The sequence below is a fragment of the Lepidochelys kempii genome, chromosome 6 (assembly GCF_965140265.1).
Source record: "Lepidochelys kempii isolate rLepKem1 chromosome 6, rLepKem1.hap2, whole genome shotgun sequence".
Classification (NCBI taxonomy): domain Eukaryota; kingdom Metazoa; phylum Chordata; order Testudines; family Cheloniidae; genus Lepidochelys; species Lepidochelys kempii.
In genome coordinates this window covers 45,633,513-45,658,243 of record NC_133261.1, presented here as the reverse complement: position 1 = coordinate 45,658,243, position 24,731 = coordinate 45,633,513, and the positions used below count along the sequence as shown (strand labels likewise).

General features: G+C 43.4%; 1 protein-coding gene across 3 annotated transcripts in view; it reads left to right on the top strand.

Moving 5' to 3' along the window:
* Window positions 1-24,731, top strand: part of BBOX1 (gamma-butyrobetaine hydroxylase 1) — a 78,566-nt gene that overhangs the window by 11,383 nt on the left and 42,452 nt on the right. The gene's annotated exons all lie outside the window — the stretch shown is intronic.

The window sequence follows — 24,731 nt, the reverse complement described above, 5'->3', positions numbered from 1 at the left end:
TAGACTATCACATATCTATAGGTCCACAGGACAGCATATATTTATATAATATAGCCCTTGTTTTGTTTTATGAAGTTTTGGACAGAATTTTAAAGGCATTGTAGCTGAAATGAAAAGGGCTCATTTATTTTTCTTGTCTCTATGTTAATAAGTAGCTAAGTGACACACCAAGGATCCTGTGCTAAAGTTTTTTGAGTTTCCTTTACATCATGATATCTAGAGTTTTATTGTCATTCTCCAATAATGTGGTGGTTATGTTCTCTAGAAAATGAATTTCCCTGGCTGGGATGATGTAGTTGGAGATTGGTCCTGCTCTGAGCAGGGGGTTGGACTAGATGACCTCCTGAGGTCCCTTCCAACCCTGATACTCTGTGATTCTATGAATTAACTTGTACACCATGCTATATAATGCTGTTCACATTTCTGTTGACATAATATGATATTGGTGCACAAACAGGAAGCACTGTTAAAAAGCTGGCTTTTACTCTTGAGTGACCCACCATCACCAACCCCAGACCACTGGGTTTGCTGCAGTGTGTGGATGCTTATAGCTTTAGCCCCTCTCTCCTTGCTTGCTGTAGTACTGTGAGCAGGTAAAGTACTGAAGCTGACAAAATTTCTGCTCTCATCCTTGACAGGGTCTCTTTATGTCAGTTCTGCTCTGCAAGAAAAGTGATTCATTCTGGATTAAGAGTTATGATTTTATCTGTTAAAACAGGAATGTAGTTTTTATGAAAAGTGACTGGAGACGGGCTGCAAAAATCCAATCTGAAATATGCATTTCCCAAAAGTTCAGCAGTGTGCAGGTTAGGGGTTTGGGTTGGGCTCATTTCTAAGCACAACAAAAGGACTGTAACCCTCCTGCCCGTCAGAGTTGGCAGCAACAAGGGCCGGGTTCAATATCTAGGGGTTCCATTCCAATAACACAATGCAAACCGGCTCGAGCCCCCACCCAGTGACCTGGGACAAATATATACCACCCCCGCTGGGCGCCTCCAAGAGGCAATACTTCCCCTCTCGCAAGCACATAGTCTGAGTGTAGCAAAAGTCTTTTAATAACAGAGAGAATTATGTTGGGGAAACACCACCAACAGGATTCATAACACAACCCATGAGCAAAAACAACCCCACCCCAGGCAAATTGGGGCATGCCCTTTTCCCTTTGGTTCTTGAGTCCAGCAACCCCAAATCACCCAAAGTCCCAAAAGTCCAATGCCCCAAAAGTCTCTGTCCCTGGTCAGGGCAGCCCCAGAGTTCGAAAGTTTATCAGCGGAGCTTTACCTCCCAACCTGGGTGGAAATGGGACGGGGGTAAGAGGCACCTTACGTGATCTGAAGCTGACCGCTCCATAGCGGCGCTCCGCTCCGCCAGCCGCCCCACGAACTCCTTCGCGCAGCTGCGCTCCGCTCCGCCAGCCGCCCCACGAACTCCTTCGCGCAGCTGCGCTCCGCTCCGCCAGCCGCCCCACGAACTCCTTCGCTCAGCTGCGCTCCGCTCCGCCAGCCGCCCCACGAACTCCTTCACTCAGCTCCACGGCCCACAAGCAGCTCCTGCCATCCACACACTGCTCCGCGTCGAACTGCTTCACCAGCCGTCCCGCAAACTGCTCCACAATATATCTTCAGGCTCCCCCACTACTTAACACAACACTCAGTGATTTCAGCTCTTAGGTGAATTCAGCTTATAGTAGGGGAGCCCCAGTGCTGGTGCACTGTCAGCCCAAAGTGAGCTCAGCAGCCTATAACTAGACTTCTAATGAAATCAAAATTAGCTCTGATATTCCACAGTGGAGAGAGGAGGAAGTGCAATCAGCATGTAAGGCCCTCACCAAGGGGCCCATGCCACCAAGTATTAATACTTGTCCCCAGCCTCTCTCCATTCACACAGTTTTGGAACCCATGACCCTTGCCTAGCGAGTGCTACTTAGTTGATGGTGAATCCCTCCATCATAACAAAAGGCCACGTACAGTTCCAAGCACAGTTCCCATAATCAGGGTAATAACAATTTATTCTTTCTGCCCCAATAACAGAGACACTGGGGATCCCACAGCAGCCAAAGTGACCATTTGGGCAGCTATGGTCTCATTCTAGGCGTGGTGGGTGGGCCTATGCAAATGAGATCGGCCCCTGAAGTTCTTTTCCACAACTTGCCACACCTCACCACCAGATGTCAGGGTGGAGCTCATCCTGACACTGCTTACAGGACAATTGCTGGAAGTTTGCAAATAATCATGGGGATGTAGGGGGGAGGGGGGAGGCACAGCAGGAGGTAGTTACTGTTGTTTCATTTTTAACTTTATTTTAGGGAGCTACAGGTGAAAAAAGAAAATTCCAAGACACATGGGGCTTGAAACTCTCCTGTGTCTGGGCTATGCTCAGTACGGAAGGGGAATGAGTATCGGGGAACCAGTTACAGCTTCCTGATTTGTAGCTGGCATGAGTTAGAGCATCCTAACAGAGTTCTGTTCCCTCCCTTCAACCTTCCCTGCCCCTGCCATGGCTCCTATAATGGGGTCAGTTGGAGCATCTGATGCAGGAGCCAGCTGTACACCAGCTGACAGCTTTCCCCTTCACTCACCCCCACCCCCAACAATGGGACTCTCAGCTGGCCCGGTATGGCCAGAATCCAGCTCATTGTACCTCCTGAATGGCACAAGGCGTCTGGTTTAGAATTGAGATCCTGGCACCTGATGCAAAGTTGCACAGAAACAACCAGTCAATACAGGTAAGGGTATTGTTTGCAATCATATAACAACTAAAATTGTTGCAAGTAGGTGGCAGAGTCTGGGAAGACAAAATACTTCATTTGGTTCAGTGGTTCTCGGCCTGCGGGCTATGGGCCGTTTGCGGCCCAATCAGCACACAGCTGCAGCCCATGTGACATCCTTAGGCCATACACGTAGTATATAGTGTGGATGCAATCCACTTAACACAAAGAAAGCTGCACATGCGGCCCACAATGGTAAATAGGTTGAGAACCACCGATTGGATTAGTAAATTTTTGCCATGTGGCAGAATAATCTGTGGTTGTCTGCCTGTTTGTCTGTTCAATAGTATGGGTTTTATTCATAATAAGACAAACATACATTCTGGGCCAGATTCACCTCCAGTAGCTCCAAGGAAGTTTTCAAATTATAGTTTCTTGCTCAGAAATCTCAGGCATACTGTAATATTGCACCTTGGCATGGTCTGAGTTTTTGTTGGCTTCATTTTTAATTACCAGTTCAAAGGTATACACTTCTAATCTTGGGGCATTTTGTGAAGTCTTCAAATGATATCAGGCCCAAACTCTCAGTCTCATGTTTAAATCAATTAAAACCCTGAATAATTCCATATATTAACTACTCAGGAGAGATTGAATATAATTTATGCTCATGCTTAGCAGTTTCTTATCTTTCTCAAAATCCCTTGTTCTTTTTTTACAGTATCTGACACTAGCTCAAATAGCCTTGAAACATCTGTTCCCCTGAGAGAGATGCTTCCCTGGGTTCCCCGTTACTGCCTGATTCAAAGCCTATTGAAGTTAATGGGAGTCTTTCCATTCACTTAATGGAACTTTGGATCAGGCCGTTGAAATTTCAGAATGGGAACATTTATTGTATAGAGGCAGAAAGTTAGTCTCCTGTCTTTCCGCAGAAAACAACTCTAGTTTCTCTTCTCCTTTTTTCTGGGGAGGGTTGGCGGAAGGTGGCTTGAGTTTCTCCCTGGGATCCACATGCAGAAAGGACCCATATTTGTTGAGTGTACCTGTCATATGCGGAAGTGTTGGCAGCCATCTCTGTGGCACTTTTTCCCCTGCAAAGGGAAGGTGTTGAGCTGGCTGAGTTGTGGGTAAGGATTGGGCAGTCAGACTTTAATAACTAAGGAAGGGGATACTTTGTTGTTTGGTCAATAGTTTTCAGAAACTTGGTGTTCCATGATAAAGATGAGACAATTGTTTATATATATTGTAATACAGCAATGATATTGATAATTGAGCTGGCTTTATGTTCTTGTGTGTCTTTCTGCTCTTCACCATGTTCCAGGAAAAGAAATGGTTGGATACAGTGAACAGCTTCTTTTAATTTTCCTCAGATTTCATTTACAAATGGAAGCTTTCATTATGTAAATTGAGTGTTTGCTTTCTAGACACACATGGCCTGATTCTCCTCTTACACTGGTATAAATAAGGAGTAACTCTCTTGAAGTCATTTACTCTGGTGCAAAACGCATGTAAATTAAGATGAGAATCGGGTCCCAGTGGTATGATGTTACCAGTCTATCATACCAAGCCAATACTCTTTCTGAACAATTGTAATAGCTAGTCTAATCCCTAACCATCATGCCTTAGGTTAGAGGTTAACCTCTACTGTTGATATTGTCACAGTGGTGGCATTTCTTTTACAAGCAGTTATTTGTTTTTGCTATTGGGTAATTTCGCCTTTTTATGATAGCTGTTGGTAAAGAACAACATTTCTGGTTTCAAAAAGTAGGTGTCAAAAGTATGTCAAAATCATAGAGAGGAGGAACAAACACATCTGATTTATTGAATGCTCCCTGTCCCCATGTGTGTACCAGTATCTGAGGGTCCTGGCCCCAGGTGAGCCAGGCACTAGAGGGTTTTTGCCTTTCTGGGTGTGCTTGAGTACCACTTCCTAATGCTTTCATGTGATCTAAGGTGTCACTGTCCCCTGGCGGTGTCTGAGACCCACTCCCTGCCCCGCCTTGGGTGTGCTGGGATTTGGCGGCCTTTGACTATCTATGAGGGTCTGTCCGCGGCGGCGAGTTGTATGGGCCCATGGTGCCTGGGCTCCAGCAAATTCAGGGCCCTGAAGGCCCAGCTCCACCAACGTTCGGGTCCGGGTCTCTCCCCGGCCCCTCCTGCTGCCCTGTTCACCTCCCCAAGAGTGTCTCTTGGCCCCTCTAGTGCCACATTGCATACAAATGTTAAATAATATTAAGTGATATTTGTGACGGTGGACACCTGTCCTTCAGAAACAGGCCTGAGACCATTTCCCGCCAAAATGCCGTCAGATGGTAACTTCCGGTTACTCCTGATGTAGGCTGACTTTGGGTTTCTTGTACCTTCAGCTGAAACAACTGGTTCCTGGCAGACAGGATATTGGACTAGAAGACAACTGATCAGTTGAGTTTGGTAATTCCTCAATTCCAGTGAACTGACAACCTAGCAAAGGCTGGCTCTCCAGTTCATTAATAAGCGCATGAGCCATGCAGTCCTCCAGGTTTTTTTTTAAGCACATAAGCTTTAAGCACAGGACAGAAGCGACTTTGTCTGTACAAAGTGCAAGCTGGTCTCCATATTGGAAGAGAAGATTGAAGGTCTGGAGCAACAGATAACAACCCTGCGTTGCATACGGGAAACTGAGGATTTCCTGGACGAAACTCAGGATAGGCTTCTAGGGGCACAAAGCTCTACAGATATAGAGCAGGTTGCACAGAGGAGCCAAGAGGCTAGTGAAGAAACTTGGCAACATGTGACCTCCAGAAGAGGTAAGCGGAATGTCCGGGTTCCAGTAACACAGACACAGGTAACTAACCGCTTTCATGTTCTCTCCACAGGTATCGTTGCGGAGAGTGGACCAGATGATATGTCTGGGGCGAGAAAGCAGAAGGAGACTCTGCTGGTTGGAAGGCATGAGATGCGCTGTCCTGAGGTTGGGGGTTCCACGACCACCACCCCCAAGAGGAGAAGGCGGGTGGTGGTGGTCGGGGACTCTCTCCTCCGGGGGACTGAGTCATCTATCTGCCGCCCTGACCGGGAAAACCGAGAAGTCTGCTGCTTGCCAGGGGCTAAGATTCGTGATGTGACGGAGAGACTGCCGAGACTCATCAAGCCCTCGGATCGCTACCCCTTCCTGCTTCTCCACGTGGGCACCAATGATACTGCCAAGAATGACCTTGAGCGGATCACTGCGGACTATGTGGCTCTAGGAAGAAGAATAAAGGAGTTGGAGGCGCAAGTGGTGTTCTCGTCCATCCTCCCCGTGGAAGGAAAAGGCCTAGGTAGGGAGCGTCGAATCGTGGAAGTCAACGAATGGCTACGCAGATGGTGTCGGAGAGAAGGCTTTGGTTTCTTTGACCATGGGATGGTGTTCCATGAAGGAGGAGTGCTGGGTAGAGACGGGCTCCATCTTACGAAGAGAGGGAAGAGCATCTTTGCCAGCAGGCTGGCTAACCTAGTGAGGAGGGCTTTAAACTAGGTTCACCGGGGGAAGGAGACCAAAGCCCTGAGGTAAGTGGGAAAGCGGGATACCGGGAGGAAGCACAGGCAGGAATGTCTGTGAGGGGAGGGCTCCTGCCTCATACTGGCAATGAGGGGCGATCAACAGGTTATCTCAAGTGCTTATATACAAATGCACAAAGCCTTGGAAACAAGCAGGGAGAACTGGAGGTCCTGGTGATGTCAAGGAACTATGACGTGATCGGAATAACAGAGACTTGGTGGGATAACTCATATGACTGGAGTACTGTCATGGATGGTTATAAACTGTTCAGGAAGGACAGGCAGGGCAGAAAAGGTGGGGGAGTAGCACTGTATGTAAGGGAGCAGTATGACTGCTCAGAGCTCCGGTACGAAACTGCAGAAAAACCTGAGTGTCTCTGGATTAAGTTTAGAAGTGTGTGCAACAAGAGTGATGTAGTGGTGGGAGTCTGCTATAGACCACCGGACCAGGGGGATGAGGTGGATGAGGCTTTCTTCCGGCAGCTCACGGAAGCTACTAGATCGCATGCCCTGATTCTCATGGGTGACTTTAATTTTCCTGATATCTGCTGGGAGAGCAATACAGCGGTGCATAGACAATCCAGGAAGTTTTTGGAAAGCGTAGGGGACAATTTCCTGGCGCAAGTGCTAGAGGAGCCAACTAGGGGGGGTGCTTTTCTTGACCTGCTGCTCACAAACCGGGTAGAATTAGTGGGGGAAGCAAAAGTGGATGGGAATCTGGGAGGCAGTGACCATGAGTTGGTTGAGTTCAGGATCCTGACGCAGGGAACAAAGGTAAGCAGCAGGATACGGACCCTGGACTTCAGGAAAGCAGACTTCGACTCCCTCAGGGAACGGATGGCCAGGATCCCCTGGGGGACTAACTTGAAGGGGAAAGGAGTCCAGGAGAGCTGGCTGTATTTCAAGGAATCCCTGTTGAGGTTACAGGGACAAACCATCCCGATGAGTCGAAAGAATAGTAAATATGGCAGGCGACCAACTTGGCTTAATGGTGAAATCCTAGCGGATCTTAAACATAAAAAAGAAGCTTACAAGAAGTGGAAGGTTGGACATATGACCAGGGAAGAGTATAAAAATATTGCTCGGGCATGTAGGAATGTTATCAGGAGGGCCAAATCGCACCTGGAGCTGCAGCTAGCCAGAGATGTCAAGAGTAACAAGAAGGGTTTCTTCAGGTATGTTGGCAACAAGAAGAAAGCCAAGGAATGTGTGGGCCCCTTACTGAATGAGGGAGGCAACCTAGTGACAGAGGATGTGGAAAAAGCTAATGTACTCAATGCTTTTTTTGCCTCTGTTTTCACTAACAAGGTCAGCTCCCAGACTGCTGCGCTGGGCATCACAAAATGCCGAAGAGATGGCCAGCCCTCTGTGGAGATAGAGGCGGTTAGGGACTATTTAGAAAAGCTGGACGTGCACAAGTCCATGGGGCCGGACGAGTTGCATCCGAGAGTGCTGAAGGAATTGGCGGCTGTGATTGCAGAGCCACTGGCCATTATCTTTGAAAACTCGTGGCGAACCGGGGAAGTCCCGGATGACTGGAAAAAGGCTAATGTAGTGCCAATCTTTAAAAAAGGGAAGAAGGAAGATCCTGGGAACTACAGGCCAGTCAGCCTCACCTCAGTCCCTGGAAAAATCATGGAGCAGGTCCTCAAAGAATCAATCCTGAAGCACTTGCATGAGAGGAAAGTGATCAGGAACAGCCAGCATGGATTCACCAAGGGAAGGTCATGCCTGACTAATCTAATCGCCTTTTATGATGAGATTACTGGTTCTGTGGATGAAGGGAAAGCAGTGGATGTATTGTTTCTTGACTTTAGCAAAGCTTTTGACACGGTCTCCCATAGTATTCTTGTCAGCAAGTTAAGGAAGTATGGGCTGGATGAATGCACCATAAGGTGGGTAGAAAGCTGGCTAAATTGTCGGGCTCAACGGGTAGTGATCAATGGCTCCATGTCTAGTTGGCAGCCGGTATCAAGTGGAGTGCCCCAGGGGTCGGTCCTGGGGCCGGTTTTATTCAATATCTTCATAAATGATCTGGAGGATGGTGTGGATTGCACTCTCAGCAAATTTGCGGATGATACTAAACTGGGAGGAGTGGTAGATACGCTGGAGGGGAGGGATAGGATACAGAAGGACCTAGACCAATTGGAAGATTGGGCCAAAAGGAATCTGATGAGGTTCAATAAGGATAAGTGCAGGGTCCTGCACTTAGGACGGAAGAACCCAATGCACAGCTACAGACTAGGGACCGAATGGCTAGGCAGCAGTTCTGCAGAAAAGGACCTAGGGGTGACAGTGGACGAGAAGCTGGATATGAGTCAGCAGTGTGCCCTTGTTGCCAAGAAGGCCAATGGCATTTTGGGATGTATAAGTAGGGGCATAGCGAGCAGATCAAGGGACGTGATCGTTCCCCTCTATTCGACATTGGTGAGGCCTCATCTGGAGTACTGTGTCCAGTTTTGGGCCCCACACTTCAAGAAGGATGTGGATAAATTGGAGAGAGTCCAGCGAAGGGCAACAAAAATGATTAGGGGACTGGAACACATGAGTTATGAGGAGAGGCTGAGGGAGCTGGGATTGTTTAGCCTGCAGAAGAGAAGAATGAGGGGGGATTTGATAGCTGCTTTCAACTACCTGAAAGGGGGTTCCAAAGAGGATGGCTCTAGACTGTTCTCAATGGTAGCAGATGACAGAACGAGGAGTAATGGTCTCAAGTTGCAGTGGGGGAGGTTTAGATTGGATATTAGGAAAAACTTTTTCACTAAGAGGGTGGTGAAACACTGGAATGCGTTACCTAGGGAGGTGGTAGAATCTCCTTCCTTAGAGGTTTTTAAGGTCAGGCTTGACAAAGCCCTGGCTGGGATGATTTAATTGGGAATTGGTCCTGCTTTGAGCAGGGGGTTGGACTAGATGACCTTCTGGGGTCCCTTCCAACCCTGAGATTCTATGATTCTATGATAAGTCTGTTTTGTATCAGCCTGTCATAAATATAAAGGGAAGGGTAAACCCCTTTGAAATCCCTCCTGGCCAGGGGAAAGCTCCTCTCACCTGTAAAGGGTTAAGAAGCTAAAGGTAACCTCGCTGGCACCTGACCAAAATGACCAATGAGGAGACAAGATACTTTCAAAAGCTGGGAGGAGGGAGAGAAACAAAGGGTCTGCGTGTCTGTCTATATGCTGGTCTTTACCGGGGATAGACCAGGAATGGAGTCTTAGAACTTTTAGTAAGTAATCTAGCTAGGTATGTGTTAGATTATGATTTCTTTAAATGGCTGAGAAAAGAATTGTGTTGAATAGAATAACTATTTCTGTCTGTGTATCTTCTTTGTAACTTAAGGTTTTGCCTAGAGGGGTTCTCTATGTTTTTGAATCTAATTACCCTGCAAGATATCTACCATCCTGATTTTACAGGGGGGATTTCTTTATTTCTATTTACTTCTATTTTTATTAAAAGTCTTCTTGTAAGAAAACTGAATGCTTTTTCATTGTTCTCAGATCCAAGGATTTGGGTCTGTGGTCACCTATGCAAATTGGTGAGGCTTTTTATCCAACATTTCCCAGGAAAGGGGGGGTGCAAGTGTTGGGAGGATTGTTCATTGTTCTTAAGATCCAAGGGTCTGGGTCTGTAGTCACCTAGGCAAATTGGTGAGGCTTTTTACCAAACCTTGTCCAGGAAGTGGGGTGCAAGGTTTTGGGAAGTATTTTGGGGGGAAGGACGTGTCCAAACAGCTCTTCCCCAGTAACCAGTATTAGTTTGGTGGTGGTAGCGGCCAGTCCAAGGACAACGGGTGGAATATTTTGTACCTTGGGGAAGTTTTGACCTAAGCTGGTAAAGATAAGCTTAGGAGGTTTTTCATGCAGGTCCCCACATCTGTACCCTAGAGTTCAGAGTGGGGGAGGAACCTTGACACAGCCATACCATAATTGGGTTTGAAAGTCATGAATGAGCTCCACTGGACTTGCATTTCATTCCTTGTGAAATGCTCAGCTATTAAGTTTTCCTGTAAAGGTTTTGAAAAATAAACAGTTTTCAATGGAGCGATTTCAGCTCTGCCATGAAAGTGAGGATGAAGACTGCCAAACTGCTGATGGTTCATCTTTAATGTTTCTTAACTGCTCAGCTTTTTATAACTTGTATCCTTGAATCCTATCCTATGGTAGCAAAATGGAAATTATATTGACTATACTTAAAGAAAGAAAGAATATACAATGCTGACATGATAGAATAATGAAAAATGTGAGTGGGACTGGGTACCACCAGGAAACACTGGCAAAGAACACAATCCTTGTTGAGAACAGCTTTTTAATAGATTCTCAAGCTGTAGATTTTCTTGGATAAAAGAAAAATAATGTTCCCTGTTGTTCCGCATATGGGAAAATAATATATTTTGTGTGACGTAGAATTTTACAATACATTTTATTATGCAGTCATTTAAATAATTTAGATGGAAGAATTTAAGTAGTTTAAAAGCACAGCTTCTTTTCAATTTTATAATTTGGAAAATATACTTAAATCTAGATACCCCCAACCCCTACAATCCGTTCCAAAATTATAAGAGTTTGTAGAGCAACTAATTGCACTAAATGTGAAGGTATGGTCCTGTATTGCCCCTGGCTTTGGGAGCTGAGGCGGAAATATCTGCAAAGATACCTTTGCATTTTTTCCCCTGTTGTTTGTCTCCCCGCTCCCCTGCCCCCATTGGAACCACTCTACTTACAATTCCTCTGGCTCTGGTGGTTCCTGGGACTTCAGAAGTAGCTCCAAGGGGCAGGAAAAGGGAGTTCTGCTGAAAAGATAGTACAGCCAGGTTGTAGTTTCAGCTCCGTGGGGCAAAAGAGGTGGAATGATGTGTGTGTTCATCCCAGTTCATTCACTATTTCCCTCAGCCTGCCTATTCTCTGTCCCTCCCTCTCCATGGACTCAGACCATGGTCAAGGCACAGAGTTGGGGGGGGATCAATGCCTTCCAAGAGTGAGTGGGAAGAATCACATGCTGAAGGTCCTCTCTGCTCAGGCATTAGGATACAGTCTAAGCCATCGCAGTGAATCAGTAGAGAAGCCTTTCACTTATATTAATGCAAATGTACTTAAACTAAAAGTGATGCACACTCATATCAGAAATATATGCTGGAAACTGTGGGTCTGATCCAAAGCACTTTGAAATCAATGGAAAGATACTTTTGATACCAGCAGAGTTGGATCAAGTCCTAAAAGATCATTGTTAAAAAACAAAAACTAACAAGTCAAGCATAACAGTTTTTAAAGCTGTAGGATATGCTATGTTAATATTGTGAATGACTATCAGTCCAATTTAATCTGAGGTATTTGTAAAGTGTTTATCATTACTTCTGTTATAACCAGTAGTCCAACTATAGAAAACATATAGGACTGTCAGCCAGTTTCTTCTTTTTTAATGGTAAAAAAAAAACAGCCTTCAACTAGTACTTAAGTACACTGAGTTACTGCCAATTTTTGGATATGTTTATTACAGCAGATATTGTTTGCACTGTTGTTGTTGCTGCCAAATTGGTCCCAGGATATTGGAGAGATAAGGTGGGTGACTTAATATCTTTTATTGGACCTACTTCTGTTGGTGAAAGACGAGCTTTGTAAGATTGTCATATTCTGGGGTGCAATTCAGACCAGTGAGAGGTTGTTACTGGTTGTCTGGTAACACTGAGTGACTTTAAAATGCTCTGCTGCTGTAGCTCCTTGTGGGTATGTCTACACAGCAAAGAAAAATCTGTGACTGGCCCATGCCAGCCGACTTGGGCTCGTGGAGCTCTGGCTGTGGGGCTGTTGAATTGCTGTGCAGGCTTCTGAGCTTGGGCTAGCGTCCAGGCTTTAGAACCCTGAGGGGTGGGAAGTTCCCAGAGCTTGGGCTCTAGCCCGAGTCCAGAAGTCTACACAGCAATGAAAGAGCTCCACAGTCCAAGCCTTGTGAGCCCGAGTCAGCTGGCATGGGCCAGGTGTGGGTTTTTCTTTGCTGTGTAGAAATACACATACCCTGTGTGGATGCTCCCAGCCAGCATACAAGCATGCACTTGGTGTCTGTGTGTTGAGCAGCCCTGGTTCAGCAACTCTGACTCTAGCAGCCTGCTTGTTATACCACAATCACACTCTGGTCTACGCCAGCCTTGGTTACTACTAGCCAAGTGACCCCCAACACATCCCCAGTCCCAAATTTCCCCCAAACTGGCCGCCCTGAAATGTCCAACTCTCTCCTGGAACATCCAGAGGAGCAATAAGGTCTGTTGCTCCTTTAAAGAGACAAAATCACAGCAGCTTTCTGCTTTAACTGGAGTTAATAATCACTTCAAGACAAACACAATACTGGGTTAATTTAAAGTAAACCATAAATAAATTATTTAATCCGAAAAAGAGAGGTTTTAAGTCAGTTCAGGTATAAGGGATAAAGACAGAGGTGGCTATGGCAAATAAAAGTGAAAAATGCTTTCTTAACAAAACTACAGTCTTGGTTCAAGGTAAGATTCTTCCCACACTTCCTTCCAGTAAGATGGTCAGGATATCCCACAAAGTGCTCAGTTCCTTTGTCATCTTAGGTTAAAAACCTGAAGAAGAGCTCTGTAAGATCGAAAGCTTGTCTCTTTCACCAACAGAAGTTGGAACAATAAAATATATTACCTCACACACCTTGTCTAACTGCAGATGTGTCATTTTATGGTGGTAGTTATTTTAAGGAACATTTCCCCCTTCTTTCTGTCCATGCAGATGATGCCTTTTTGATATTCAGAAAGCTTTATTCTGAATTATACAGACTATGATCTTGTCTTTAGAATCAATATGAGAGTTGTCACTCTTGTTTGATTTTCATAGCTTTATTTTGGCAGTTGGAAATAGTTGGGAGGGGATGCTACTGCACCCCCTGGCTTGAAGTGGTTTCCATTATATGCAGGGTTTACAGTTTGGATCAATAGCTCTTAGCACCCCCACTATAAAAATTGTTCCAGCACCTCTGTTTGGCAGATTAAACATTAAATGCAAACAGCTATATTATTACAATGCTAAAGTTTCAGATTTAGCGCCTTACTCCTCAATGTCCCTCTCATTGATTAGCAGTATCCAGCTCCTAAATGTAAAGGTTCCAATTCAGCAGAACATTTAAACGCTGAAATGCATGCACAAATGCTTTGCTAAATACAGATGAGATTTCTCATGTGTTTAAAACTAAGCACACATTTAAGTTCTTTGTTGGGTTGGGACCAAAGTCAGGAAAAGTCAGCACAGAAACCCTTTCCAGTGTTGCCAACTCTCATTATTTTATCATGAGTTCCATGATATTTGCTGTTTTTATTTCCTTAAAGCCCAGCTTGTTGTTCAAGTGATTATGTGAGAATTCCAACTTTAATTTTTAAAAAATTGTTTTTGCCCTTATGGTTGTGCAAAAGTGTTTTAAAACATGACCCTAGTGTATTCTAAAGACTCAGAAACCAGAGTGGGAAAAAGAAAACACCACATTTATTAATAAGCCATAAGTTTTCGAGAGCTGATAGTTTTTGAATGCTTTGGGTTGACAATACTATGTATATATGAGAAGTACAGACACTCCTGTGTGGCTGAATTTCAATGGTTTCTTCTCACCTCTTCCTGAAGCACCTATCTGGGGAGAGTTTTACATGTGGGAACAAAAATGTGAGTCTGGTTATTGTGGACCCACAATTATAGGGCAAAAATAAAGGCTCTCTCAAAATCAGGCCATTTAGCGTTCAGCCATTTTGGATTATTTCTGCACAAAAAATCGGATACATTTTTGAATGCAAATATATATACATGATATGCACACAGAGAGATAATTAGAGAAATTGTAGGTTTTCCTAAAACTATTTTGAAAAATTAATCTTTGAGCTTAGACAAAGCTTACAAGTATGTCTACTCGAGGAGAGAATATTTGAAAAAGTCATAAACAAGTGATGCTAAGTGTATATCAGCAGTGGGTTTGCAGTCTACACATGACTAGACTCATAGACTTTAAAGCCAGAAAGAAGCATCATGATCATCTAGTCAGACCTCCTGCACAATGTAGGCCACATAACCTCATTGACCCACTGCTGCAATAGTCTAACAACCACTGGCTGAGTTACTGAAGTCCTCAAATCTTGAATTAAAGGCTTCAGGTTACATAGAATGCACCGTTTCCTCTAGTTCAAACCAGCAAGTGACTCGTATCCTATGCTTCAGAGGAAGGCAAAAACAGAAAACAAAAAAACTAGGCCTCTGCCGAATATAGCAGTCAGTTAGACCCACCAGCCAGACACCTGGAAAAGAATTATCTGTAGGAACTCAGAGCCCTCCCCATCTAATGACCCATCTCCAGCCACTGGAGATATTTGCTAATAGCGGTCACAAATGGGCAGTATGCCATCATAGACAATCTCATCAGACTATCCCCTTATCAATCTCTGTCATAAACTTATCAAGCTCTATCTTAAAACAAGTTAGGTTGTTTGTCCCCACTACTCCCTTTGGAAGGTTGCTTCAGAACTTCACTCCTCTGATGGTTAGAAATCTTTGTCTAATTTCAAGCCTAAACTTATTGACCACCAGTTTATATCCATTTATTCTCTTGCCAGCATTGGCTCTTAACTTAAATAACTCCTCTCCTTCCCTGGTGTTCATCCCTCTGATGTTTTCATAGAGAGCAATCGTATCTTCTCTCATCCTTTGTTTTGTTAGGCTAAACAAGCCAAGCTCCTTAAGTCTCCTCTCGTAAGTTAGGTTCTCCATTCCTCCGATAATCCTAATAACACTTTCCTATTTCTGCTGGAAACACCTTGCCTGATGCTTATGAGGATTGCATTAACCTTTTTCATGGCTGCATCGCATTGGTGACGATCGACCAAGATACCCAGGTCTTTCTCCTCCTCTGTCACTTTCAAGGGCTTCTAGCAAAAATTCTTGTTAGTCCCTAAGTACATGACCTTGTACTTTGCATGGTTACATTTCATCCCATTTCTGTTGCTCCGATTTTCAAGGTCATCCAAATCTTGTACGATCCTCCTCTATATCGGCAATACCTCCCAACTTAGTATCATCCACAGATTTCATTAGCCCACTCCCACTTTTTGTGCAAGCTCATTAATGAAAAATATTAAATAAAATTAGTCCCAAGACTAGTCTTTGAGGAATTCCACTCGTAACCTCCCTCCAATCTGGCAATTCATCTCTCAGCGTGACCTGTTGTAATCTCCCCTTTAACCAGTTCCTTACCCACCTTTCAATTCTTGGAATAATCCCCATCTTCTACAATTTAATAATTTCCCATGTGAAACTGTATCAGATGCTTTACTGAAATCCAGGTAGCTTAGATCTCTTGCATTTCTTTGTCTAGAAAATCAATTATCTTCTCAAAGAGGGAAATCAGGTTCGTCTGGCAAGATCTACCCTTCGTAAAAGGTATTGTTATATTTTATCCTATTTACCTCCAAGTTCTTAACTACTCTCTCTTTCAAAATTTGTTCTAAGATCTTGTATGCAGTTGAGGTCAAATAATGGGTCTGTAGTTTCCCAGATCACTTTTTACCTCTTTCTTATATATAGTTACTATATTTGTAATTCTCCAGTCATTGAGTACAACCCTGAGTTTGCAGATTCATGGAAAACCCTTGCTATTGGGCTTGCAATTTCATGTCCCAGTTCCTTTAATATTCTTGGATGGAGATAATCCTGAGCCCCCGATTTGGTCCCATTAAGCTGTTTGAGTTTGGCTTTCACCTTGGATGTGGTCATTTCAACTTCCATATCCTCGTTTTCATTAGGCCACCAAACTCCTCATTGCCTCAGTTTTTAATAAGAGTGAAGTATTCATTTAGGTGTTGGGCCATACCTAGATTGTCTTGAATCTCCACCCCATCCTCAGCGCTTAGCAGTCCCACTTCTTTCCTTGTTTTCTTTTTATTTATATGGCTAATTAACCCTTTACAGTTGGTTTTAATTTCTTTTGCAAGGTTCAAATCTGCTTGGCTTTGGGCAGTTCTCACTTTTTTACCCTAAAGTTTCTGTTCTCCAAGAGGTAGCTTTTCTTGCTGATCCATCCCTTTTTTCCATTCTGTGTAGGCTTTTTGCTTTCTCTTAATAACCTGTTGAAGATGCTTGTTCATCCAGTTTGGTCTGCAATACTTCCCTACGAATTTATTCCCCTTGCTTGGGATGCAGGCTTCAGATAGTTTCTACAACTGTGACTTAAAGTGATTCTAAGCCTCCTCCATATTCAGATCCTTGAGTTCTTCAGTCCAGTCCACTTCCCTAACTAATTCCCTTAAATTTTTTAAAGTTTGCCATTTTGAAATTAGGGACCCGAATTGCACACCTGTTTGTTTATCCTTTCATTTATTTTAAACTGAATTAACTTATGATCATTTGAATCAAGGTTTTCCTTTACAACCAGTTCTTTTATGAAGTCCCCAAATTCTCACCATCTCACCACTGTCTGTTCAGCTCCACTGGTGGAAGCAATGATGGGAACTCCACTATAGACAAAGGGCTCTTAGCCACCAACATATTTACCACTGTATCATCTGTACCTTCTCTGAGCAAAGTCGGACAACATGATGGTAAGATCCCCGTGGCCAAAGGAACTACCACTGGAGATGAGTCAGTTGTAGGAACACTGGGAAATTTTAAGGTAGAAAAGCTAATGTAAAAGCAGCATAAGGGCTAAACTCTTGCCTGCATGGATGTGTTAGTGAGGGAATTGGGAAGTAGGGGCCTCTTTCCCCCTACATTAGCAGGGAGGGATTCATAAGATGCACTTGATGCTGCTGACCCAGTAGAGCTTATCTTTCAAAATAATAGCAGTGTGGGCACGTTACACATCTCCCTGGAATCGTGTCCTGGATGACAGGATCAGTGAATACGCTGGACAGTATTCCTGCTCCCCCTACCAGCATTGGCCAGGGCAGGAGTTACTGTGTTTGACAGTGTCAGTAAAAGTCGTTTTTTTTTTTTTAACACATATAGTAAATAAGAACTGAAAAATCAAAGTGTACCATTTCCAAGGATCAACAAGTGGTGCTTGGTTGAGAATAAGAGTGCTTTCCAGCTCTAGTAAAGTGTTTATAATATCCGAGAGCATTACTGTTTTCTTGGAGTTATGCTCTTTCCACTGCTTCAGAGATCTCACCTAACTCCTGGAGGTATTGAGAAGATCAATGCATTAAGGTCTATTCAGCCCTTGGAAGATTTTGAGCCATACATAAGTGCTAAGAAACAAAGGTTGTATAGTGCTGGAAAGGGTAGATGTCCTGCTTCCCAGTAGGATACACAGCACTTGACATTTTTTGCATACAGAAGAACTCTTTCAGTTTATTTGTAAAAGTGATTTAAATATTTGGTTTTTCTGTCCCTTTGAGCTTTGTACATTTGGACTCATGAGATCAGAATGCCCTCTCCAGCAGTAGATCCCATGGGAAAGTCTACTGAGGAGAAAAAAATTACAAGGTTCCACTCCTGGAGTTGTGGGGTGGAATTCACCCTGCAGAGTGAACTTGGGGATCCACGGAGGCCAGGACCTGTGCACTCAGAGGCTCTGTGCATCTGCAGCAGCTTAGGAACCCATCACATTAGCCAGCAGGATCTCTCCCCGATCATTTTTGTACTCTGAGACCTTCCTTAAAAGAGAGTTGCCCATCATGTTGGAGGCTGCAAGATAAGGGAATACATTTTCAGGCTGCCTCAACGGGAAAGGGGAGCCAGGGCAAACTTCCTTAGCTTGGAGCTAGGATTAAAATCCAGATGTATCTTTTCTGACATTGGGAAGGACCAATGACCTATCAAATAGTCCTTGGAATGCTAATATTTATGAATATTTTATTTGGTATAAGAGAGGTTCAGGAAGTTTTTATTAATGAGACCATAAAAAAGATTAAGAAGGAAAAGCATCTTACTTAAATATTCCATCATTTTTTCTCATAATTATATACTTGCACTGATGTATAAAACTTAAATCTGTCTTTTACAGGACACTTTTGACAGGTCACTCAGTGCAGTCCAAAGAGATTTTAATTTTGAGGCCAAGGCAACTTTTTTCCAGAGAAAAGGAAAACATTTGCATTTTAATTACTTTTTTAAAATTTTTCAAACTGGTGAAGGGACATATATTGAGTTAAACACACTAGAGCAGTGAGTAGAAGGCACTGGAATGGCCTCACGAAGGAATTTAATGACGTGAGATTATATTTCTCCTCAAGGATTGCACTGTTTTTCATTTTGTGAATATTTTGAGATATTCAGCAAGTTGTCAGTGAAACCCTTGGTTGCTTTGAAAGAAAGGGTAGACTATAAAAGATGGTCTGTGTGGATGGCTTATATTAGGATATGTGTGTTGTATTTCTTGGACTCTCTCTCTAATGTAGCTTAAGCCAGAGGAATCAGAAATGCTACTTGTGGTTGGAAATTTGCAAACCTTGCAAATGTTGAAAATTGTTGTAATTACACTCTGTAGTCCGTCAGCTCAGTGCAGCTTTTACTAACTTGTATGGCAGTTTATATCTGCCACCAATATATACATATGATCAAAATTTTCAAACTTGGGTGCCTGACTTTAGCACCCAAAACCTGTATTTAGGCACGTTGGTTCTCTTTGCCAGCATTTTCTAGAGAACTAAAGAGAAACCTGTCTTTTTAAATCCACTTCCGCTCCAGATTGTCCCATGCAGCACGGGATAGGATTCCACCCACAGGTCTGATTCTGCAAGCTGCTCAGTGTCAGTACAGAAGTATGCACATGTAGAGCTCATCACAAGCTTAGGGCCAAGATTTGCAAAGGGCTTTTGGGTCTGTGAGAAGGGGGATGCTAAATATATTTGTTATAGTCATCCTTTGAAGGGAATAGGGAACAAAAAGTTCGGCTTTGCAAATGATGTAACTTGCGTTTTCAGCCATTGTGAGGTCTATTTTTTATAGTTTATCACTAGATTCATACAGATTAGCCCCAGGTTAGATAAAATGTTGAGTTAAAATATGCACAAGTTAAACACAACTATTAGCCTATGAAACGTTTTTAAACTTTTTATACTTTGTTTATCAAAGAACATATAATAATCAGGTTCTGACATAAATACGTGTGGGGAAAAAGAGAAGTTAGTTATTGCTGGAATTTCATGCTTAATTCTTATATGGGCTCTAATTCAGCAAAGCAATTAAAGCACACTTTTAGCATTAGAAGTGCCTAAATGCCATGGAAGTTTAGATACTGGTACACTAAGGTTATGTGTACACTAGCACTTTTGTCCGTATAACTTATGTTGGTCAGGGGTGTGGGAAAAAAAAAACCCACTCCTCTGAGTGACATAAGTTACACCGACCGAAGTCTGGTGTGGATAGTGCTATGATGGTGGAAGATGCTCTCCCTCCAACGTGGCTACCACTGCTCATTGGAAGTGGTTTCATTATGTCAACAGGGGAGCTCTCTTCCGTCACCATAGAGTGGCTACACGAGAGCTCTTACAGCAACTCAGCTGCATCGGTACAGCTGTGCCCCATAAGGTCTTCAGTGTAGCCGTATTTGAAAATTCAACATTCACCACCCCAAGTACCTGTAGTGACCATGCTGTCTTCCTATTCTTAGAAGATACCACAGTACCACAATCCCTGCATAATGACAAATGCTATTTCTTGTATGATGCCTATAACATAACACGTATGTTAAGATTATCCACTGGTTTGAAGACTCTCTGGGCTGGTCTACACTGTACAGTTAGGTTGTCTTAACCCTATTGCTGTGAAAAATGTTATGCTGCATGTGATGAAATTAAGCCAATTTAAACCCCAGTGGAGGCATCACAAGGTCAATGGAAGAATTCTTCCGTCAGTTTAGCTACTGCCTTTCAGAGACGTGGATTTACTACTGTGATAGAAGAGCCCATTCTGTATTAAGCATCTGTATACTACAGTGCAACAGCTGCAGCTGTGTTGCTGTAGCATTTCTAATGTAGCTACACCTTTTAATGATTAGGGTGACCAGATCGCAAGAATAAAATATTGGGACACATGTTGGGGACAGCCATAGGCTCACAGCCCCCACCGGAGCCATGGGGGTGGGAGGCACACAGTCCTAGGAAGCCACGGGTTGAGGGTGCGTGGCTCTGGCCCCAGCTGCAAGCCGCTGATGTGGGGAGGACGTCTCCAGCCCTGCCTCAAGCCACAGGTGAATCAGGGGCCCCGCTGCAACTCCGGCTCCCGCCGTAAGCTGCTGGTGGGGGGATACATGGCCCCAGCCCCTGCTGCAAGCCGCGGATTGGTGGCGCTCAGCTCTCGCTGCAGCCCCCAGCAGCAGTCCCGCCACAAGCCACCCGCCACAAGCCACCCACCACAAGCCGCAGGTCTGTCAGGGGGACACAGCTCTGGCGCCCGCTGCAAGCCGTGGGTTGGGGGCGCATGGCCCCGGCTCCTGCCACAAGCTGGGGTCACACAGCCCTGGCTCTGGTCCCCACTGCAAGGGCAGGGGGTTGGGGCATGGGAGGAGGTTCGGGGTGCTGACTCCGGGAGGGAGTTTGGGTGTGAAAGGGAGTTCAGGGCTAGGGCAGGGGGTTGAGGTGCTGGAGGGGGTGCAGCGTGGCGCTTACCTTGGGCGGCTCTCTGGAAGTGTGACAGCTCCCTCTGGGTCCTAGGTGGAGGCGAAGCCAGGCAGCTGTGCACGCTGCCTCACCCACAGACGCCACCCCTGCAGTTCCCATTGGCCATAGTTCCCAGCCAATGGGAGCTGCAGAGCAGGTGCTCATGGCAGGGGCAGCACGCAGCGCCCCCCTGGCCATCCCTGTGCCTAGGACCCAGAGGGCGCTGTCACCCTCTTCCAGGGAGCTGCATGGAGCTGGGTAGGGAGCCTGCCAGCCCTGTGCCAACAGATGCCTGGCAAGGAACCCTACAGTATCGGGACAAATGGCGTCCTGATTGTATATCAGCCTAGACGCAGGACAAAGAGTTAAATATCGGGATGTCTGTATTAATGATACTAAGTGCAGGCATGAGAGTTAAGGTTAGAGATGTAGCCTTAGCTATGAATTTCCTAGCTTTTCTTTGTTAATCAGGAATGCTCTGCATTAGAAATAGCATTGTTTCCCATCTGGAAAGGGGAATGAAAGCTTCCCCACCCATCCCCCCATTGAGAAGCGTAATGAAAGGATCCCCATGGTTTAAATATTTCAGATATCAAATTTCTCCACTGTTTTCTATTTTAATTTAATTATTCTTTAGTTAAAAACAGAATGTTGAAGAAAGGAAGCAACAGCAAAATTCTGATGACCAATATGACATGGGCATCATCTCGAATTTGGCATAGTTGTGTGCAAATCATTAGTCTAAAAGCAAACTTACAAGGCACTACAAATAAAACTCCTGTGAAAAGAATGAGGAGGAATATAGTCTTGTATTTGGGGAGTACATCTTACATCTGAAGAATGTCTGTCTTGTACAAGTGAAAAGAAGTTTCCCCTAAAGTCCTTAGTCTTTCTACAGATATCCCCTGAAATAGAAAACATATGGTCAGTTGTCAGTATTAGTCACAGTCATTTCTTAAAAAAACCAAGGGTCCAGATCAGAACATATTATGAAAATTATTATGAAAATTAATGTGGAAAATATTTAGCACTAAAAAAGCCAATGTGTGAGCCTTCTAAGAACCAGGGGCCAGCTCCTTAGCTTGTATAAATTGTTATAATGTCATCACCTTTGAAATCAATGGCACTACGACAAATTATGCCAGCTGAAGATCTGCCCCTAGATTTGGTGATTATGCTTTGAAATATGCTAGGGGATGAAATCCTGACTGCCATTCTCTTTCAAATAGTCCCATTTACTTCAGTGAGACTACGTGTGTGAGTAAAATGAACAGAATATTGTCAAGCATAATTTTTAAAAATATCTAATGTTCATTGGCTCTTTAATTATATAAATAATGACATTTTACTATTGTATTATACATAGGAAATAAATATTATTCCCAGTACCATCTTTTAACCATTTAGAATAATACAGAATCAGTTACAGCATTCAAGATGTAAGAAGTACCACACTCAGCCAGGCCAATGGTCCATCTAGTGGTCAATAAGAGATACATCAGAGGAAATTGCAAGGAAATCCTGAATTTGACAGTTATATGATTCCAGATGATTCATGTGTTTAATAGGTTCTTCTCCAGTCACTTGCATGTTAGGTAGCTCATAAAACAAATTCATTTTTTTTCTGTATAGCACATATATGATTCTCTGTTTCTACCTGGTACGGCATCTGTATTAACCACTGAGCATATGTAAGGTATGGAGAGAAAGTGTTGAGAAACTGTGTTTGGGGTTCCATGCTCATATTATAATGTATTTTATTGCAAAAAGGAGACTGTGCACCAATAGTTTCTCTTCATCCTCTTTCCACACACTATATTCTAAGCTTGAGGTGTTCATTTCTGTATGGATTGCATTACTTGGGCCCGAATTATGCAATCAGATGAACCATAACACTTATATGGAGCCCCACCAACTTCATTGCGGCTTGGTATAGCTATCTGTGACAGATCCAGTCACAAGAGAAGATCTTTAACAGCAGTGTGTAGTGATAGGAGACTGCCAAAGTTACTGCTTCTCATCAGATCTGTTTCTCTTCCCTCCTCCCCCCGACATCACTTTTTTCAGGGCCCTCTATTCCTACTCCCAGTTTCCTTGCCCAGCCAGTCACAGTATCCCCTGCTAGCTCTTTGTCCGATTTCAGTGTCGTCCTCCCTCAACTCTTAGTCCCCTCCAACCAACCATTTCTTCAATTCACTCCAACTCCAAGTACCAGTTTCAGCATGGAAAGTTTCAGCCCAAATGGCTTATCTGGCAATCTTAATAACAATCTCCCCCAAAAACAGAACAAAACATTATAATATATGTATATATATGTATGTGTATATGTATATATGCAGATAGCTGCTGTGCACATCAAATGTGGACCCCTAAGTTTATTTACACTGTTAAAACAATTATTTCAATTTACTATATATGAATGGAGATAGTTGCAAAAATAATTTATTACAATAAAACCATGTATTAAATGTATGTAGCAGCATTCTGTAAGGTGCACTTGCACCAGATTTTAAACATAAAATTTAAAAACCAAACCAAAATGGGTCCAGGATTCTAAACAGTGTGTACAATATTTTAAAACATGGGTTTTTTTTGTAATTGTGCCTACTTTACAATTACTGGTTATAGTATAAAATGAAGTCTGACCCATAATTCTAAATTTAAGCTTGCATATACCAGTAGCGCAGGCAAACTCCTAAATTAAAGTAACATTTAACATCAGCAGTTCCCAGACTCCTGAAAGTGGCCTGTTGAGAAACTGTGTTTTGGGATCCATGATTAATTTCCTGTCTTTTCACTTTCTCTTTGCATTACCATTCCCCTGAGTTCTTGGCTGAACGCTCCAGATAGAAGGCTACAGTGCAATTAAAACCTAGATGATATCCATTTCAGTTTTGTCTAGTAGAGCTGGCCCTTGTGGGATAAGCTTTAAAATAAACAACTCTTGATTATTTTAACAAGGTAATCTTGGCAAAGGGATAATTATGTTAAAAAGCAGATTAAAATCCCAGCATTTGTTGCTTACAAGGTGTTTGTGCATGCAGTAGTGAACAGCTACAACAGTGCTTTTTATCCAAGAAAATTAATGGGATGATGAAAATGGCTCTACAAATCTTAAGTAGAGCAATTTTGAACAGATGGGTCCCAAAGAGATTCTTTCCCTTGTTGTGCCATGTGGCAGAGCACAGTAAGTATGTAGAAAGTGACAACAGTAACGGTTATAGCAGCTTGCTGGTATGAGTCATTTCAGTTTGTTACAAAATTAAATGTAGACCAACAAGTATAAATATTGATCCTCAGCTGGAGTAAATCATTTTAGCTCCATTAAAGGCAGTAGAGCTGTGCACATTTATATCAGCTGAAGATAAGGTCCAATAATTATTATATTATTTATGAACTGTTACTTTTAACTCTTAGAAGTTTATACATTTCAGACTCCCAGCCAAATAAATGTTTGAGGATATATTTATATCTGTGCATACATTCATGTCAGTATACGTGGACCTGATTCTCCTCTGACTTCACTAATTATACACTATTGTAACTTAATTGACTTCACTGGAGTTACACCTGACTTACACTAATGTAGATAAGAGGAAAAGTTTTGCTCAGCCCCTGTGTCCTATGGCTGAAGTATGCTCAGTGCAGACAGAATCTTTGGAGAATTTAGCCACCAAACGCTAAGAAGTCTCTACTGAGCATATACAGACACATTTTTCAAAGGTTTATAACTTTGTCACATTTGAGTATTTTTTAACAGGAGTAGCAAAAGTTACATCCCGAACATCAAGATGCCTCCCCTGTCAAATTTCAAGCCCTTGCTCCAGAGAATGGAGGCGCTACAATTTCCCAACTAAAAAAATTGTAACAATTTTTTAACATGACAAAGCTATATATTACTCACAAAGTTCATTCTTAGAAACATCCGAGCCATTT